The sequence below is a fragment of the Echinops telfairi genome, unplaced genomic scaffold (assembly GCF_000313985.2).
Source record: "Echinops telfairi isolate 266 unplaced genomic scaffold, ASM31398v2 ScPeMD7_3;HRSCAF=10, whole genome shotgun sequence".
NCBI lineage: Eukaryota > Metazoa > Chordata > Mammalia > Afrosoricida > Tenrecidae > Echinops > Echinops telfairi.
Genome location: NW_022103899.1, coordinates 21,968,169 through 21,987,784, shown reverse-complemented (window position 1 = coordinate 21,987,784; position 19,616 = coordinate 21,968,169). Strand labels below are relative to the sequence as shown.

General features: G+C 41.1%; 1 protein-coding gene across 2 annotated transcripts in view; it reads left to right on the top strand.

The window, feature by feature from the left end:
- The window catches only part of HECW2 (HECT, C2 and WW domain containing E3 ubiquitin protein ligase 2), a 457,170-nt gene that overhangs the window by 141,286 nt on the left and 296,268 nt on the right, over positions 1-19,616 (top strand). The gene's annotated exons all lie outside the window — the stretch shown is intronic.

The following is a 19,616-nucleotide window of genomic DNA, read 5'->3' as shown; positions in this document are numbered from 1 at the left end:
CCATGTGGGCTTTGTTGCTTCTGAGCTAGATGGCCGCTTGTTTACCTTCAAGCTTTTAAGACCCCAGACGCTATATCTTTTGATAGCCGGGCATCCCTCTTATTTTTAAGAGAACTCATTCCTTGTTTAGTAATTCATGCCAACAGTTACAATCGACAAAACAAACACTCCTTCGAATAATTACACCCCCTTTTCTGTCATTTTGGTCAACCAAAGAGGAAAGACACTTTTACAGTGCTAGAGCTATTTCTGCTGTCACCAGTGACCCCAAGGGAAGATAGCATTGAGTTAAAATTCTGCCAGGGCTCCGAAGCCCTGCCATACCCAGTACCATCGAGGAATGGAAGACTGTGTTTCCTGGCACTGCTAGCGCACTTGGGGAGTCTTCCTCTCTTGGGTTGCAAGTCTCCCTGGAATCCAGCAGGCTGGCGTTTCTTCTAGGGAGCTCAGACTCACTTGTTTCATGTGCTGAGTTCACTCCCTTAAGCCCCCGCCCCCCACTTCCATTTTGTTTTCTAGCCTTTCCATTTCCTCACCACTGGGTCTCCTTAGAACCTGCATCTCTAAATTGTTGACATGAAACTACATTTATTTTGATCTGAATTGAAGAGTTTTGATGAGAAGAATTTAATTTAGTTCTATGCCTTTGTGTATGTGTGTGTGTGTGTGTGTAGGGGAGTGCTTCAGAGATATGCAGATTGATCATGGACCCAAGTGAAAATTTTAAAAATGTGTGCTTCAGAAATAAATGGTCATGAGAGAAGACCTGCTTTGGACATGTTATCAGGGGACATTGCCTCGGAAAGGGGCACCATTGGTAAAGTAAAGGGGCAGCGAAAAAGAGGAAGACCCTGGACAATGGGTTGACAGATTGGCTGCAACAGTGGGCTCAAGTGTCCTAAATTGTGAGGCTGGGGCAGAGCCGGCCATGTTTCCTTCTGTTGTGGGTAGGGTCACAATGAATGGGAACCGATTCAATGGCACTGACCCTCCACAGCAAGAGAAGACTTAGTAATAAAAACAAACAAAAGGAAGCAACAATGAAACCCTCCACCGGTGTCCTAATAGATCCAGAAATGTCATTTGTTCTCTGGAATCATAGAATAGAATTTGCACTGACAGCCATTATGGTGCATTGAGTAGAATCCAAACTCAGAGGAGAAGTTTGGTCTCTTTAATTCTGACTTCACTTTGGACTAACCTACTTTGAATTTCGTTTCATTTTCCTTTCTTCCTTCTTCCCTGCTCCCTGTGCTTCCTGATTTTCTTTCTTTTTTATATTACAATCATCTATTATTCTTTATGTATTTTTTAAATTGGGATTCAACCATGTATCAAATCATTCCATAGTTTAATCACATCCTAAAAAATTGTGCATTCACTACCACAATCAGTTTCCCAACATTCTTTTTCTGTATAGACTCTTGACGTCATCACCCCTTCTCCCCGCCCCCACTTCCGTGTCCCCCTCCTCTCCAAACCCTTGTTCCACTTGCTGACTCTAGAGCTTCATCAGTCCTGGTCTTCATACACCAAAAAAAGCCCCAAACCCCAAATTCCAAAAAGCCACAACCTCCCCCAATGATGTAACACTTTTGAAACACACCCCAATATGTAAAATCAGAATCCAAACGAAACAATACAACCCCCCAAATACATAAGAGTTTGGAAACCAGATCAGGCCCAGCATGCATCCTAGGGGGACTCTGCTGACAGGTTTGAGCTGGTCAGGTCAGCCCTAGGCCTTTGGCCTTCTGTACTCAACTCACCAATGCACTCCGTTTAGTGACCGCTCTCCCCCCATCCCTCAGTTGTGGATCGAGGGAGTTCACTGGAGCTTTATTTCATGTGCAGTATATCTTGATAGACTGTCAGGATGGTTGTGTTTTCAATTGAACCATTTTATTGAGGATAATCATGTTTTTTTTAAATATTTATCTATAGTTTTTTTAAAAACTAGATTTGTTCAATTTATGTTTTATAAGTGAAGGTGGAGCAGAAAAGTTTGGTAGGATATTTACTTGATGAACATTTGAGCTGTTTAGAGTTTGGGTCTATAACAAGAGGAAGACCTAATACACATGTATCTAAGTTTTTGCATATGAGGAATAATGGAATGAAAAGATAACAGAATTGTTCACCAAATATTTTGAAGCACCCTAGTATGTAATTATTTTTCTTGAGCAAGTAATTAGGAATAGAATGGACAAATGGCATGGTATATGTATATGTGTATGTATATGCATATGCATATGTATATACTTAACTTTTACAGAAAACAATTTCCCAAGTGTTTGTGACTATATATATAAACTTTTGGCCCTCATGACCCTTTTATTGTGCATGTTATTTATCAGTACATATATAACTTAAAAACTAAAAATATTATGGGTTAATAAATTCTCTTCAATTATGTAAAAGAAGTTTTAAAACATAATTCATATGCCTTTGATATATCTGAATCCCTTTCGAGCTACAAACATCATTCTGGCTTTTGTGCATTTAAACTTAAAAAAATAGTAAACTATTTTATTAGGACACAATCCAGACATTATACAATTCAATAATTCAGTCACATCAAGAAGAGTTGTACAATCCCTACCACAATCAGTTTTAAAACATTTTCTTCCTTCTTGTACAACTTACTATTAGCTCCTCATTTCCCCTGCTATACCCATCAGGAACCCTGATCCAGTTATTGTGTCTATACATTCACCCATCCTGGATTTCATATACTGAAAAACATAGAAAAATATGTAACAAAGAGTTGAGAAGGCTACCAACAATAACAAACACTGCAGAGATAAACCCTAGTTTGAAAGAAAACCCAATATTAAAAATTAGAATGAACTCAAAATGTATCAAAAGGGAGATCAAATGGTATGGTACTGAATTTGGACCTAGTTATATCTGTCATAATCCATTTTCCAATATGTTCTGTATGATAGCAAGGCCATTTATGTTCCTGGTCTATGTGTGGAAGGAATTCATTGAAGATTTCATCCACATGTATTTACCCTTCACTTAAATAAACCAAAACTGTTATTGCTACCAACAGACATTTTATATTTTGATATACCATGAGTGAGAATTCCAGTTACTCATCTCATCAAACCAAATCAGTCACAGTGTCCCATTAACCCCTCATTGTGGATTCCACCCTCCAGTCCCTGTCCCCACCCAGTCCCTGCCCCTGGCCTTCTCCCAGTCTCTAAATTTAAAGTCTTATACTTGGGAGTAAAACCATTTTTCTTCTTTATTGTTTTCCTTTATAATGTGTCATAAAAGATTTATCTTTATAAGATTGACTAGCTGCTTAATGTTCTCTAATTCTGCCCATGTCTTAACGTGTTTTAATAGACTCACCAGTTTGTTTGTTTTCAGCGTTGTTTTTTAAGGATGAATAATAGTCCATGGTATGACTGTTCCAGAGTTTATTTATCCATTCCTTTATAGTCAGAGTTTTTTGTGATGATAGAAATGGCTGTAATAAGCGTAGGTGTGCATCTGTCTGTTAGTGTTTTGTGCTTTGTTTCTTTAGGGTATATACCAAGTAAAAAGATTGTATTTGTGTTTGTTTAAGGAAGCAAGATATTGTTTTCCACCGAGTTTGTACAATTTTACAATCCTACCAGCAATGCATGAGCATTCCAATCTCTCCACATCCTCTACAGCATTTATTGTTTTCGGTTTTCTTGAATTTTGCTAAGAGTGTCAGTGTGATGTGGTAACTCATTATTGTTTTAATTTGTATTTCTCATACTGATAATGAATGTGAACATTTCTTCATATGCTTATTGTCTGCCTGATTGTTGTGTTTAGTAAATTATCTATTCATGTCTTCTGCCCAATTTTTGATTGGGTTATTTGTATTTTTCTTATTAAGATGTTGTAGTTTGTTTTTTTTAAACCCTTTTATTGGTGGCTCTTACTTCTCTTATCACAATCCATACATTCATCCAGTGTCAAGCACATTTGCACATATGCCACCATCATCATTTTTAAAGCATTCTCTTCCCACTTGAGCCCCTGATATCAGCTCCCCATTTCTTCCCACCACCTACCCGCTCTCTCTCACGAACTCTTGATAAGTTATAGATTATTATTTCCATACCTTACATCGTCCTCCGTCGCCCCTCACCTACTTTTCCATTATTCGTTCCAGGGGGTTCTAGGTTGATCCTTGTGATCAATTCTCCCTTTCTCCCTCCACCCACCCCCTAATCCTGGTATCTCTGCTCTCATTGTTGGCCCTGAGGGGTTTATATATCCTGGATTCCTGGTGTTGTCATTTTTATAGATTTTGAAATGTTGTTTGTTTAGTGACTCAAAATCAATTATTTTCAAAGAAATACATAATATGAATCAGCAGGAAACTTTCACATCACCATTTACAACAAAAACTATTGAGTCTTTTCATTGTAAAGGGTTATGTTTTTGCCTCGTATTTCTGACTCATGTTTGTCTTAAAATAGCATATAACTTTCTTCACCACATTTTCTTGTGTACCCATTGTCTTCAGCGATCATGCCAGGCAGGTGAGCATCTCAGACTACCAAATTGTTAGAACAAAGTGTTCTTGTGTTGGGGGAGCACTTGTGCAGGGGCCCACTGTCCATCTGTTTTCTTAATACTCGACCTATAAATATATATACATAGATCTATTTCCCCCTCATCATATATAAATATATTAACATCTTTATATGCCTGTATTTACATCTCTATGACTACCCTTTGCCTCTTAGTTCTTTCCTCTGTTTCTTTGTACTTTCCTCTTGTCCCACTATCATGTTCTGCCTTCATTTGGGTTTTAGGCATTCCTCTCGGTTACATTGCCCTTGATCCAGCCCTGAAAGGCCTCCTGCACCCTCCATGACATTGATTTTGGAGCACTTGATGATGCTTGGCTACCAAAAGAAGTCAATGAAGACAATGGGTGCACAAGCAAGTGTGGTGAAGAAACTGATGGTGCCCAGCTACCAAAAGATAGAGCACCTGAAGCCTTAAAGACCTGAAGATAAACAAGCAGCCATCTAGCTAAGAGACAACAAAACCCATACGGAAGAAGCACACCAGCCTGTAAGATGACAAGGCGTCGAAGGGGTCAGGTATCAGGCATCATAGACCAAAAAAACATCATAACATTGTGAATGAGGGGGAGTTCAGAGTGGGGACCCAGGGCCCATCTGGGGCAAATTGGACATCCCCTTACAGAAGAGCTGCGGGGAGGAGAGGGGCAAATCAGAGTGCAGTGTAGCAACGATGAAAGATGCAAGTTTCCTCTGGTTCTTGAATGCTTCCTTCCCCCCACTACCATGATCCCAATTCTACCTTACATATCCGGCTGGACTGGAGGATGTACACTGGCACAGATAGGAACTGGAAATACAGTGAACCCAGGACAGAGATGAACCCCCCAGGACCAGTGGAGAGAGTGGCGATAGCGGGAGGATGGAGGGAAAGTGAGGGAGAAAGGGGGAACAGATGACAAGGTCTACATATGGCCTCTTCCCTGGGGGATGGACAGTGGAGAAGTGGGTGAGGGAGACGTGGGATGGAGTAAGATATGTTAAAATAATAATAATTTATAAATTATTAAGGGTTCAGGGGGAGGGAGGAGCGGGGAGAGGGGGGGAAAAATGAGCTGACACCAAGGGCTCAAGTGGAAAGTGGGTGTTGTAAGAATGATGAAGTCAACATATGTCCTAATGTGCTGGACACAAATGATGTATGTGCAGATTGTGATGAGTTGTATGAGCTCCTAATAAAATGATTATTTAATAAAATGATTATTTAATAAAAAAATAGCATATAACAGGGAAAACGAGTCTGGCACCTTTCAAGTGCTAAACAATTATTTCATTCTGCTTTACACTTTGCCTTTAGGCTTATAAGTCCTCAGGCAACCAACAACTGGGTTCCTGTGTTTGCTGTGATTTTGGAGACAGCCTCCAGATTATTTGACTCGGTGTACAGGTTCAGTACAGTCTTTTCTTCTATGATTTGACTTTAAAGAAACAAGTGTCAATCTTCTGTGACTTCATTGTTCTCCTTTGGGGATCAGAAATTAGGGTTTGTACTGATGGCTTATCTGTGTAGAAATAATTTAGGCTTCTTGGATTGGTGGATTTGGGGTGTGTAAATTATGAGAAATAGAATCTTTTTTCACTAAATTATGTGCTATTTTAAAGATGAAAATTAGAAATTAGAAAATTAGAAATTCTAGGCCAAAGTGTAACCATTTAAAATGAAAAGACAATAGTTTAGGTTGTAAACTATTGAGTAAACTATTCAAACTGGTGATTTGAAATTTTTATACCGAGTCATATTACATATTTCTTGAGAAATAATTAATTTTGAGTGTTTAAAGTATGTTATTTTCTCTTGAATTTCTTTTGCCACACAAATTATTTTGAATAATGTAATTAAAAAATTTTAAACCTTTTTTACCAGTGCTAAGTAGGAGTATTACTGTGGTCCTTATTATAGGTGTAAGTAAATTTGGTTAATAAAGATGATTGTAATTTACAGTGAAAGGACAGAGCTGCTAACCACAGGATCAGCAGTTCAAAACCACCAGCTACTCTGGAAAAAGATGGGCTTCCTACTCCTGTAAACAGTTACAGCCTCTGAAACCCACAGGCAGTCCTACCCTGCCCTGTCGGGTCACTGTGAGTTGGTGTTCACTTGATGACAGTGAGTGAGTGGGATCTTTTCCTGTTTTTGAAAATCTCATTGGACATACAAGAAACAAACTGTATTTCTCTTTCCTGCCCCTCCTAACTTTTATTATTTTGCGATCAAATGTAGTTGGCAAATTTAACTTTGTGTTCATGCTTTCTGTCCGCAAGGGGACTTCCATAAAGCTCATGTTACAGTGTCGTTTTTGAAGTTTCTGTTTCCAAGATTGTTTGTCCCCATGCTGAAGTTACCCCAGACAACGAGGTACTGTCATTAGGTGGAGCTCATGAGCTTCAGATGTGGTCCGAACTTCTGAGCCCACCATGGTTTAACTGAGATTCCTGATTTAACCGTGACTTTTCTCTTAATTTATATCAAAATAGAACTCTATTAACTACATAAAAGCTATTAAGATAAAACTAAATATAAGACAGTGATGCTATAGGCATTAGACACTTTAAAGCAGCATTTAAAATAAACAAATGTAATGAATAGTCAGGAATCTTGTCAGGCAATAGGAATTTTCCTTTTGGGATCATAGATGCAGATCTGATTCGAATGTTTCTTTCTTCCTAGGTTTTAGCTTGATGTAAAAACCTTGTAAATTACGAGTGGCCCTCCTCCCTACCCATCTCTGCTTCTCAGGTCTGCCTCCCTTGGCATTGGAAGCACTGGTCAGTTTCTTTTCTACCCAGCCTTTTGGTGGTGGTTAGGGGCCACCATGTCAGTTTGGACTCACAGGGACCCTGTGCACAAAAGAATGAAGCAATGCTGGGTCCTGTGCCTTCATCACACGTGTCCATGGTCACAGCCACTGTGTCCTTCCAGCTCATTGAGGCTCCTGCTTTTTTGCTGCCCCTCAAGCACGATGTCCTTCTTCAGGGACTGGTGTCTCCTGACAATGTGTCTGAAGTACACGAGACAAAGTGTTGTCATCCTTGCCTCTACGGAACACTGGTCATACTGTGTCCAAGACAGATAAGTTTCAGCTTTTCGCCGTCCATGACACCACAGTTCACATGCATTGATGCTTCTTCAGTCTTCCTTATTTAATGTCCAACTTTCACATGCATGTGAGGCGATGGAACATACCATGGTTTGGGTCAGGTGCACCATAGTCCTCAGAGTAACATCCTTGCTTTTTGTTTTTTTAAGAGGTCTTGTGCAGCAGATTTACGTAGTGCAACTTACCTTTTGATTTCTTGACTGTTGCTTTCATGGGCATTGGTTGTGGATCCAAGCAAGACAAACTCCTGGACAATTTCAACCTTTTCTTTTGTTACGTGTGCTTAGAACCAACCGAGTTGGCTCATTCATTCGAAGTCATCTCTGGAAGTGAAAAATTGACTGATGGATTTTAGCATCACCCAAGTGTCTGAGACTTTGAACTTTTCTCTCTGACGTTAAAAAAGTACAATAACTAGTTTCTTTCGTGGAACCCCAGGTGCTCAGTGATCATGCTTCACTCAAGGTTGTTTCCTCAAAGTGGATTGGAGTCCACCCCACCTTTCTTACAGGAACTGGGGATTATTTTGCTTATGTGGCCACTGCGTGCAGAGCCAATACATACAAATGTCTCCCTAAGCTTTGTAAGCTAATATTACGTAGAAGATAACTAATTTCTTTAATTAACCGGGGGTGGGGGGGCACCCGTTTTCATTGGAGACCATGTTATCATCATAGAGACTCATTGGCCCTGGACTCTTTTGGGGACATTTCCTTTGTTTCTATATTCCAGCCTTGGCTTAGATTTGCTGAAATCAGAGGGTGGTCATTCATTGTGCAGCCCTTGTTCTGAAAAAATATTAGGGTACACTTACTGAACCTTCATTTTACTTTAAAGCTTTGTAGTCTAAGGTAAAAAGAAGAGATAAAATTAATTACTTTTTAATAACTTAGTAATTAACTAAAGCATGGATTACTTTAAGAAACAGAAATTTATTCTCTCACAGTTTAGGAGGCTAGAAGTTCAAAGTGAGGATATTAGCTCTAGAGGAAGGCTTACTCTTTTGTGTCGGCTCTGTGGTGGTGCTTGTTCCTCTCACCATCTGTGGGCCCAGGTTCCTTGGAGAGCCCTACATACCTTGGCATTGATCTAACCGTGGGTCTAGGAGCTTACAATGCAGGAACCCAGAAGACTAGCTCTATCCCCAGACTCCTCTTTCTCTATGGTTATGAGGTTTGTTGGCTTGCTTGTTTACTCTCCTCGATCTCTTACAAGAGATTGCTTCAATCTAATACTGTTTATTGCATCCTGCTCATTAACTATCACTAATCCTGTCTCATTAACATAGAGGTTAGGATTTACAACAAAGAGGATTATCACATCACATCCCCAAATGGAGGATAATGACATCATACTGAGAATCATGAACTAGCTAAGTTGACAACATATTTTGGAAGGATAATTTTTAACACCGAGTTTCTCACGAATAATTGCATAAGTATAATACCTTTCACTGGAAAGGGTTCTTGCTTTTGGCTTAGACTGGGTCCCTATTTAAAAAAAAAAAAGAAATTAGTGATGTAATGGATAAGTACTTGGTGTTTTGAAGTCTTTACCCAGTCACAACTGGTTAAAACTGATTTGTATTTTAATTCTAATTTTTTTGTGGAAACTATTATTTAAGGCCATTGTACCTTCCTAATTTAGATGGTGCAGTATTCTAAGCAAACCCCCCCCAAAAAAAAACAGAAGCAAGAAACATTTAATTTATATATAAACAATAGATTCCTTAAAATATATTTTCCTCTATTAATGAAAATGTTACTTCTTCAAGTGTATTAAATTTGGAAGCAGGGTCCAATAATTGTAAATTAATAAGGTAAAAGAATTTGGCTTACTGAATCAGATGAAACCATTTTCATTTCCCCCCATATCCACATAACTTTATTTGATACATAACCTCATTAAACTAGTTCTATGTTTTGGTAAGGAATGTTTATTCTATAGAAATCATTCCATCAGACTCCACGCCTTACTTCATTCATGCCTTCTCCTTTGTTTCACTTCGATGAGTAACGTGTTTCTGTTGCTGCATTAGACATAGAGGGGACACCGGTGGGAAGAGAAGGACATGGAGAAGAACCACTTTTCTGTAAGAGGTTAACGTATGATTCTGAAATCTATGGATAACCCAGTAAGGTTCTGTGAGGACTGGCTCTGTCTATCAATGCCTTGAACTGGGAAGACGCTAGTGCTTTAGACACACCTGATTACCCAGACTTGTCAGTACTAATTTCCTTCTTCCTCCTGTATCTTTATGTGCGGAACAAACACATTCACACTCAGCTTACTCGGTGAAAGGTTGGAATTTGAAGCTACGCAGTAGTACCTCAGAAGAAAGGCCTGGCCATCAACTTTGAAAGATTTTTGTTAGATCTCTGGAGTTGATTTTTATTTCCTAGGATCTCCTGTAAAGAACAGAATTTCCCATGGGGTTTTCTAGGCTGAAAGCTTTACAGGAGCAATTGCCAGGTCTTTTGTCTGCCAACCTGTGCTTCTCAGCAGAGCAATTATGTGTTGAGCCACTAGGGTGTACAGCTATTGAAAACCCTATGGCGCGCTCCGAAACATCAGCTCATTATGAGTTAGAACGGATTCTATGGCAACTGCTTTTCCCTGCCAGCCCACCACTGACATGAGAGGCACAACTTCCCCTCGCAGCTTCTGGCAGGATTTCCAGTGGTCTACAAATGCTTGAATTTGTGTTCTTAGGCCACAGGAAATGTGTCTTGGAAGAAGTACAGCCAGAATGCTCCTTAGACAAGAGGATGCTGAGTCTTTGTCTCACATGCTGTGGACATAATATCAAGACCAGTCCCTGGAAAAGGACATTATGCTTGGTAAAGTCGAAGGGTGTCAAAAAAGAGGAAGCCCCTCAACGAGATGTACTGGCATAGTGTCTGCAATAATGGGCTCAAACCTGCAAGAGCTGTGAGGATGGAGCAGGGCCGGGCAATGTTTCCTTTTGTTTTACACAGAGTCGCTATGAATCAGACTGACTATGGCACGTAACAAGAAGTACAAGGATCCTGGATTATGCATTGGGCTACTCACTTCAAGGTCAGCAGTTTGAAACCACCAGCTGCCCCGAGAGAGAAAGATGAGGCTGTCTTATTCAGTAAAGATTTATACCATTGGAAACTCTAAGGAGTGGTTCCACTCTGTCCATTGATTTGATGGCTTTTGGGTTGTTTTTGTTGGTTAAAGAACATGTACAAATATTCCTGTGCTTGATTTTATTTTAGAATTCAAAGGTCTCTCTAAATATAAATTACATATATTTTTCCAAAATGGGTGGGGAAAAGGATGTGATTTCTATTGAATTCTTGCTCTGAAACGGCTTGTTTTATGTTTTCTGCTTTCAGCAAATTCACTCTTTTGGGTCTTTTCATTGTGCCTGAATATCAACGATTTGTCAGAGGTAATGGGGTCTACCTTGAGAGCGGGAAATTACTGCTTCTCAACAACATAATATGAAGCTGCCTTATAAGTCACAAGCTTCATAATTCAGTCATGTTCAAAGACTTGTGTAGTTGTCACCCATATCAATTTTAGGACATTTTATTCTTTCTTGTACTTATTGTCATTAGGTTCCCATTTCCTCTCCACCCACCTTCCATACCCCAGGAAGCTGTCCATCCAGTTGCTCTCTGTAGATCAGCTCCACACATCCATTGTATTGAGCACATTTGTACATATGTTGTCATGATCATTTTCAAAACATTTTCTTTCTACTTGAGCCCTTGTTGTCAGCTCCTCTCTTTTCCATTCCTCCCTCACCCCCTCCCTCCACCCTCATGACCCCTTGAGAAAATATAAATTATTGTTATTTTCATATCTTACACTGCCTTCTGTGTCCTTTACCCATGTTTATGTTGTTTGCCTTCTTGGGGGTGGGTGAGTTAAATGTGTCTTATTGCAATCAGTTGCCCCTTTCAACCCCTTCTTCCTCCCCGTTCCCCCTACCCTAATGACATCACTACTGCCATTATTGTTCCTGAGGGGGTAATATGTCCTGCATTCTGTGTGTCAAGAGCTCTTATCTGTACCAGTGTAAATGCTCTAGCCTAGCCAGATTTGTGTAACGTAGAATGGCATCATGAGAGTGGGTAGGGGGTGGGGTGGGGGTGGGGGAAAGCAATAAAGAATTAGAGAAATGTTATATGTTTCGTCGGTAGTTTGCTACTGCTCCCTGTCTGGCTTGTCCTTTTCTTGTGACCCTTCTGTGAGGCTATGCCCAATTGTCTACAGATGGGCTTTGGGTTTTTGCTCCACATCCCCCCTCCCCAACCCACCGTCTGTCTGAATCAATATGATTGTTTGTTTTGGGTCTTCTGATCCCAGATCCTGTTGACATCTCACAGATCACACAGGCTGGTGTGCTTCTTCCATATGGGCTTTGTTGCTTCCCAGCTAGATGGCCACTTGTCTATCTTCAAACCTTTAAGACCCTAGACGCTATATGTTTTGATAGATGGGCACCATCAACTTTCTTCACCATATTTGCTTTGGCATCCATTTTGTCTTCAGCGATTGTGTTGGGAAGGTGAGCATCACAGAATGCCAGGTTATTAGAACAAAGTGTTCTGGCATTGAGGGAGTGCTTGAGTAGGGGCCAAATGTCACATAGATCTATGTCCCTATTGTTATATATAAATATATTCACATATGTACGTGCCTCTATCTACATCCTTTCGGCCTAGTTCTTTCCTCTATTTCCTTTTACTTTCCTCTTGTCCCACTGTCATGTTTGACCTTCATTCAGCTTTTAGTAATTCCTCTCAGCTGCATTGCCCTTGATCAAGCCCTGGGTTTGTTGGCTCTCATTTTTCTTTCCCTCACCTCCCCTTCTCCCATGTTCCCACGGAAGCGTTGGTCCCATTGTTTTCTCCTCAGGATTGTTTGTTCTGCCTATCTTATTTAGATAGACATATTAAAAAAACCTAAAGCAAAAGCCTATAAATAGTTCCAGGTTTATCCGTTGACCTTTATGAATGTTTCCCAATTGAGTCTGGTGAGGTGCCAAGCCCTGACCCCAAAATTCCTTGGGGACTTCATTGCTTTGCTCCCTTGCTGTTGTGTTGCACTCCCTTCGTATGCCCTGGTGTGTGGGGGTCAGACTGGGCCACAATTCGTCCCTCATAGCACTATGGGTCAGTGGGGGATGTCGTGTCTCGTGGTGGGGCAGCCCACGGCCCTCTCTGTGCATTGGCTGCTCTGAGCAGGAATATCGTCCTCGGGGCTTGGTGGGACAGGCTGTGGTCCACTCTCTCTCTCTGTTCTTCCCTCTTAGTTGGCTCCTGTGTGTTCTGCATAGATCCGTCCCTCTCCCTGAGCTTTATCTTAGTGCTGTCCTTAGTAGTGCATTCTTCTGGGGAGGGGCTCTGAGATAGTTAAAGTTTATTATGCCATCTTGGCCAATAAACACATGTGGGGTTAATTGAAGGGTGGAGAGAGAAATGGCTGGGTGAGGCTCGCCTTTCTAGTTCTCTGGTCTCTTGCTTTGTGATGTTCAGACCAGGGTGCAGCTGCCTTAGCCAGTTCCCTGCTTCAGCTGGCAAGGCTCCCTTCCTGTAAGACATCCTTGAGGAGAAGCCACATGGACCTACCCCGATGCAGCCCTGGGTGCAGGAGCAGCCGACCCCTGCCAGCGCCGAAATGCATACACATTCACTGATTCGGCTTTCCTCCTGCAGGCGGCTTTATTGCGTGTGTTTTGTGAGATGGAGGAGGACTTTGTGGATTGGTGTTGGACCTATGGGGCTAATGTTGGACTTGTGGGCTTGGGCAGCACTGGGTTGGGATGTTTTCTTGATGTGCACTTACCCTTTATATAAAACTCTCTCTTACACATGAGTTGCTGTGGATTTGTTTCTCTAATGTGCCCAGATGAACACCGGGTCCACATAGCTCGGGTCGGGCTGGCCCAGCAGACCTCTCTGTTGGTTCGCTGCTTTATGCCGCTTGTTGCCTTCAAGTCTTGGTGCACCAAGTTGATTGTTTATTTGTACAGATTAAAAACTTAAAGAATGGACAATACTTAACAAATATTGGAGCTGGGCAATTCTTTCAGTAACACTCATTTACAAAGGCGTAAACATGCCTTCTGGACTAAGACTTGTCATAAAAAGGAAAGTATCAAAATAGCAAATTTATGGTAGTCTTGTTGCTATTTATTGGGCACCCTCAAAGCAAGAGATTCGAACAAAGTCTAATGATTTTCTAATGACTTCCAAATCCAAACCTTGGGATAAAAATAACCGTCTCCCATTAGGGCATATCCGTGTTAAGCTCAAGGGAGTATAGAAATTCCTTTTATCTTCTGCAGGTATGTTTAAAGTAAAGTCTAGTTTGCTTAGTGGGACTTCCAAATAGTCTCTTTGTGGTGTGAACCTCAAAAGCAAATAGTCTAAAGTCCTGGTTGTCCATATCATGTGACCTGAGCCATCAAAAGCTGGATAGAAACTGGATAGCCATCAAAAGTGCCCACTCAGGAACATAATGCCAAAATTACCCCCCCATTGTGGGGCGGGGTGGCCTGTGTCTATATACTTTATATTACATGTTTTCTCAATGGCAGGTTGCACCACCCATAGAGGTGGAATCACCTTCTCTGAGTCTTACTTGCCCCCATCCCCAATCTTGACTTGGATTTCCAGTAAGGTTTACTAATCACTCTTGTAGAATGTTTGTTGAATTGGGGTGACCGTAGAACAATGTTATATGACAGGAACTGATGCATCTTCTCCCTCTCCCCCCATCGTGAGAAACTGACCCAGCAGAGGTGAGGCCTCCCCTCTGTAAGGGGTTTTTAAGATGTACCAATAAGGGTTCATGAGCACTAGGCAGGCACACTACCTTGTTTGTTGGGGGACCAGATTAGATTAGATGACTTGAGAACTGAAGTTTACCTTTCTCTTGGTGTCTATCCTCATAGTAGCGGACTCATCAATATTTGTTATTTTAAGGACATGTAGGATTGGGTAGATGGTGATTGAGTATATTCACTCAGCATTATTGTTTCCAAGTTTCTCAACGTCATGAGGTGTTTCAACACTGTTTTCTAAGGATGTATTCCGTTGTGTGTGGGATGACCTTGGGAGGAGGGGTTGAGGCATGCGCCTTCTCAAGGCAGGACCCAACAGTGGGCTAAAAGCAGTGATTGTGAGGATGGTAGAGTAGAGGACCAAGTAAAGTTTGTTTTATATGTATTATAAAATATTTGGAAAAGGAATGGATATAAATACAGAGAAATATTTTAACACTCCATAGCAACTATATATAAATATAATTGTTATGAAATATTTATATAGACATATATATATGAATACCTGACAACAAATGTCTTCACATTGTCTGAGTATTTATATTTTTAAAATTAGATCTCATTTTGTTTTAACTTGCTTTTTGATATACAGAAGGCCTTAAAAAGTTTATAAAAAAGTGGAATGAAAAGATCATAGAATTTTCCCACAAATTTTTTGAATCCCCTTTATACTTACTGGTTCTTTAAATTTTATTTTTCATTTGTGAATTTCCTATTCATATCTGCCAGGAGAAATTAAATTTAAGAAATCTTAGTCTGTTTAAAGAACTGAAAAAAAGAGTTAAATCAAATCTTGTTTTTTCTTTTTAATATCCTATGCATTCAATGATTTAAACTAATGACCATCTTGAAAATACTATTGAACTCACACTTTTTTAAATGAGCAAAATTTGGAATTTAAAATGATTTCTCTCATTGTGTATATTTGTGTCCATTCCTTACTCAAATGTGTGCTTTATAGCGTTCTTTGACCAAAGAATTCAGGGAAAGGAGACTTTTCCTCATGGGCAATCACCTGGACAATCAATCGCATTGTCTCATACTCCACCCCAGAAGAGATAACAAGGGGCATTGTCAGGAACTTGGACATTCTGACAAGTGTCCTGAAGCCATGGAACATTTCCCCACAGTTTGTACAGACGAACAGTTTTCTAGACTTCTTAATCATTTTACAGGTATGAGCTGGGTATGACGAACACAAATGATTCTGGAAACGCTTTCTCTTAGCAGTAAGCGAGTGGAAATGCTCTCAGGAAGGATCTTTCCTGAGGATTCGGTCCAGGCTTTCCTCGTCTCGGATGCCATGCATCTTGCTGGGGGTGTCGGGGCTCGCTGTGTCTCTCTAGATTTCACACATCCCTCTGCTTATGGCAGGCGAAGCATGCTCACGGTCGTGTCTTTTGACAGTACAGCCTTGTCCCCCTTTGTTTCTCCCTTTAGCATAGTCAGAAACACTAGGAATTTGTACATAAATGCATTGAAAGGTAAACAAGGATGGTGCTTAGATTCCTCGGATACCTTTCTGTAAAAAACCATCTGATGATGAATGTTTCCAAGTCCTTGTCCTTCATGTGAGGTTCAGTAAGTTGACACTCACCTCCAGATTCTTTAGCACAGATACTTCAAAGAAAAACACTTGCTTAATGTGATTGTCATCAGGGACCGCCTGTATCTTCTAAACAAAATCTGCTGCTGTTGGAAATGAAGTTGTGTACTCTGGCATTTTCCAGTTTGCTTAGTAATTAAGTCTCTCTTGACCTCAGGAAGAAAAGTAATTTTGTTTAAGCAGGTGTCTGGTATCGGAGCGAGCAGCAGAGTGCAGACCTAATCAGAATTAGAATAGGAGCTTTTTACTTGTGTGCCTTTCGAGGAGTGCTCCACACCCTGGGTGGTGCCCCCTGGGGGGGCATCTAGCAGCTGCTGAGGCTCACGAGGGGGGGAGGTTTGCCAAGGAGCCACCAGCTTTCGGTTTAGTACGTTTGGTAGGCAGGAATCAATTTTAGTTTTTTACTTGCTTTTTAATACTTCATTATGTTTTAGCTGAAAGTTTGCCCAGTAAATTACATTTCCATTGAACAATTTTTATAAATTGCTCCTTGACTTTGGATATATTTTTCATTCTTGGCATTTTCATAATTTCTTTTTCTTTTTTTGCTATTTTAACATTTTTTTTAGATCATTTTATTGGGGGCTCTTAAACTCTTGCTACAATCCATACATCATTTGTATCCGACATATTAGTACATGTATTCCATCATTCTTTTCGAGACATTTACTTTCCATTGAGCCCTTGGGATCAGCTCCTCCCCCCCCCACCCCCCAAGGCTTTTTCACAACTTCTGTTCTATTGGTTTGGTTTCCATCGACTCAGCTTTCCATCCCCTCTTTGCCTTCCCATCTTGGCTTTTGGATGAATGGTGACCATCTAGCTTCATGTTACAAAAACTATTTCTTTTAAAACTGTGGATACAAGACTGGCTAGTCCCAATGAGGTGGAAATCAAAGATGTCCCAAATGCCTAGCTTTTCCAAAATGTTATAGCATTCCATTATTCTTGATTTGATCAACCACCATTCCCCACCTCAGTATATTTCCTCGTGTTCCAGGTTCTGCAGTTCACTGCAGTGTCCACAGAACTCATACAGTTCAGTAGTCATCCGAGGTCATCGGTGTATGGAGGGTTTTAGAATTCCAATCATGTTTGTTAGTGATGCTTAATGTATAAATTGGTCATTAGTACTTTGTTTTTGTTAACTGTCTGCCATATCTAAGGGCTCTTTTCCTTGTACTCCCAGGCCTGGAGAGATACCCCACATCAAAAATACCCAAACCAAACCAGAACAGACAAGACCAAAACAAGCTCACTGCCACTGAGGTTGTTCTGACTCAGTGATCCTGTAGGGCAGGGTAGAACTGCGTCTGCGGCTTTCTGAGACTGTAACTCTTCATGGGAGTGGAAAGCCTCTCTTTCCCCCACGGAGTGGCTGGTGGTTTTGAGCTGCTGACCTTGTAGTTAGCAGCCTAACTGGTAACCACTCCATCACCAGGGCTCCTAAATGAAACAAACACGAAGTTCACTGCCATTGAGTCCATTCTGACTCAGCTACCCTGCAGGACCGGCTGAACCACCCCTGTGCGTTTCTGAAATGGTAACTCGTCATGGGAGTAGAAAGGCTCGTCTTTCTCCCTAACCAAATATAGCATTAATTAATTCAGTGATTATATTGTTGACCTTCTAAAATAACAATAGTGTGTGTGTGTGTGTGTGTGTGTGTGTGTGTTTAAAGGAGCACGGTATTCACTGGTGATGGTTTGCATTTTCTGAGCCAATTTGTCATTTAAGTGAAAGGTGTCTGGCCTGAGACCTTTTTTTAGACTCTGAGTTTTCTTCTCTGTGTTTCTGGGACTACCTATTTTGTTTCACTGTTAGTGGTAGCTGGGCACTATCCAGCTCTTCTGGTCTCAGGATACCATTGCTCATTTGTACAGTTGTAAGAAATGCCGTCTTCTTCATATTCTGGTGTAAACCATTCTGAAGGCTGTAGTCTTTGATCTTGATCAGTAATTGCTTCAAGTTCTCTTCACTTGCAGTAAGCAGGGTTGTATGTTGATTGGTATCTGTAGTCTTTTCATCTGGAATATCTTGACCACCAGTATGAGTTATTTTACTCCGCAGGATAGTACTGATCACTTGAAATAAAGCGTCCGGAAGAAATTACCTGAAGGAATATGCGTGCAAGCACTATGCTTTCTATCAATGGCAGAATGCTCTCTCTCTTCACCCAGAGTACTTGCGGGATGGATGGGGGTGGTATTGGGAGGAACTAGGGAATTCTACTCACCCCCTATCGTCCTCTCTCCTCTCAGTCTTCCAGGTTGTGAGTTGTAATGGTTAGTTGTTTTAAAGGTAAGCTCAGATTGACTCTCAGTACCCAAGTGAGGGTTGGCTTTCAAGTGCATTGCAGGCGCTCTGTGCGGTGCTAGGGCTGCTGAACAAACGTTAAATGCATAAAGGCATCGGTAAATTGTACAGTTCTAAAAGAGGGTAGTTTATAAGAGTGAGATTCATTGTAACACTCGAAGGACCTGACAGATAGAACCTTGAATGCGTTCATTAAAGGGCAGAGGCCTTGGCAAGGATCCCTCTGAGTCTGGCATGGAGGGAAAAAGCAGGATTTAGGGCTCGACTTTTAAGTTCCAACAGCAACGGCCTTGCTCCTCTCGCTCCAGGCCCAGGGGGAGTCATGAATCTAGACAGTAATAGAGTGGGCCAGTCAGAAGATCTGGGCTGATAGAGGACAGAGCCCAGAATGGTCCCTCAGGTGTAAATCACGCCAAGGAATATTGGAGGAAAAACACGCTCACTTTTTTTTTAACCCAACCATGGATTTAACCTTTTAAAAATGGCTATCTAGTGTGTTCTTAGGCACTGAAGATCAAGTAGCAAACAAAACAGGTGGGGGAGGTAGATAGCAGTTGACAAAGTAAGTACAATATGCAGATCAGACCATCGTCATTGCACTAACGAAGAGTAAAGCAGGGAAGAGGTATGAATCCTCTGTGCTGCAGGTGCAGTTTTAAAAACGATGGCCACTGCGTTTCAGCGAGACGATGACAGGTGAGCAGGCTTTTGAAAAAGGAATTTGTGAGTTACATTCTCAGCTGAGAAATTAAACAAGTCAACTTGTACTCAACCATAGATTTCAATCACATATACAAGACAAAAACCAACCCGGTGTGTGTTGAGCCTATGCTGCATCATGGCGCCCCCAGGTGTGTGCCAGAGGACAGCTGTGCTCTTTCCCCCCAGAAACAGATTACCCTTCTGCTGAGGAATCTCTGGGTGGGCTCGAACCTCCAGCCTTTGGGTTAGCAGCTGATTGTTTGCACCATCCACTGATTCTGCAACTGTGCATAGTGTGTGCCAAGTACTTCTATCTTGCTGTTTTAAAATTTGTTTGCAACAGGAAAAAAAAAGTGTGTGTGTATATGTGCAGGGCCGGGTATTGGGAAGAAGAGCATGATGCCATTTTTGAAGGGGTGGTGGTGTTTGGGCCAGGACAGACCTGTAGGAGATGGCAGAGGAACAACGCCCTTCTCTCC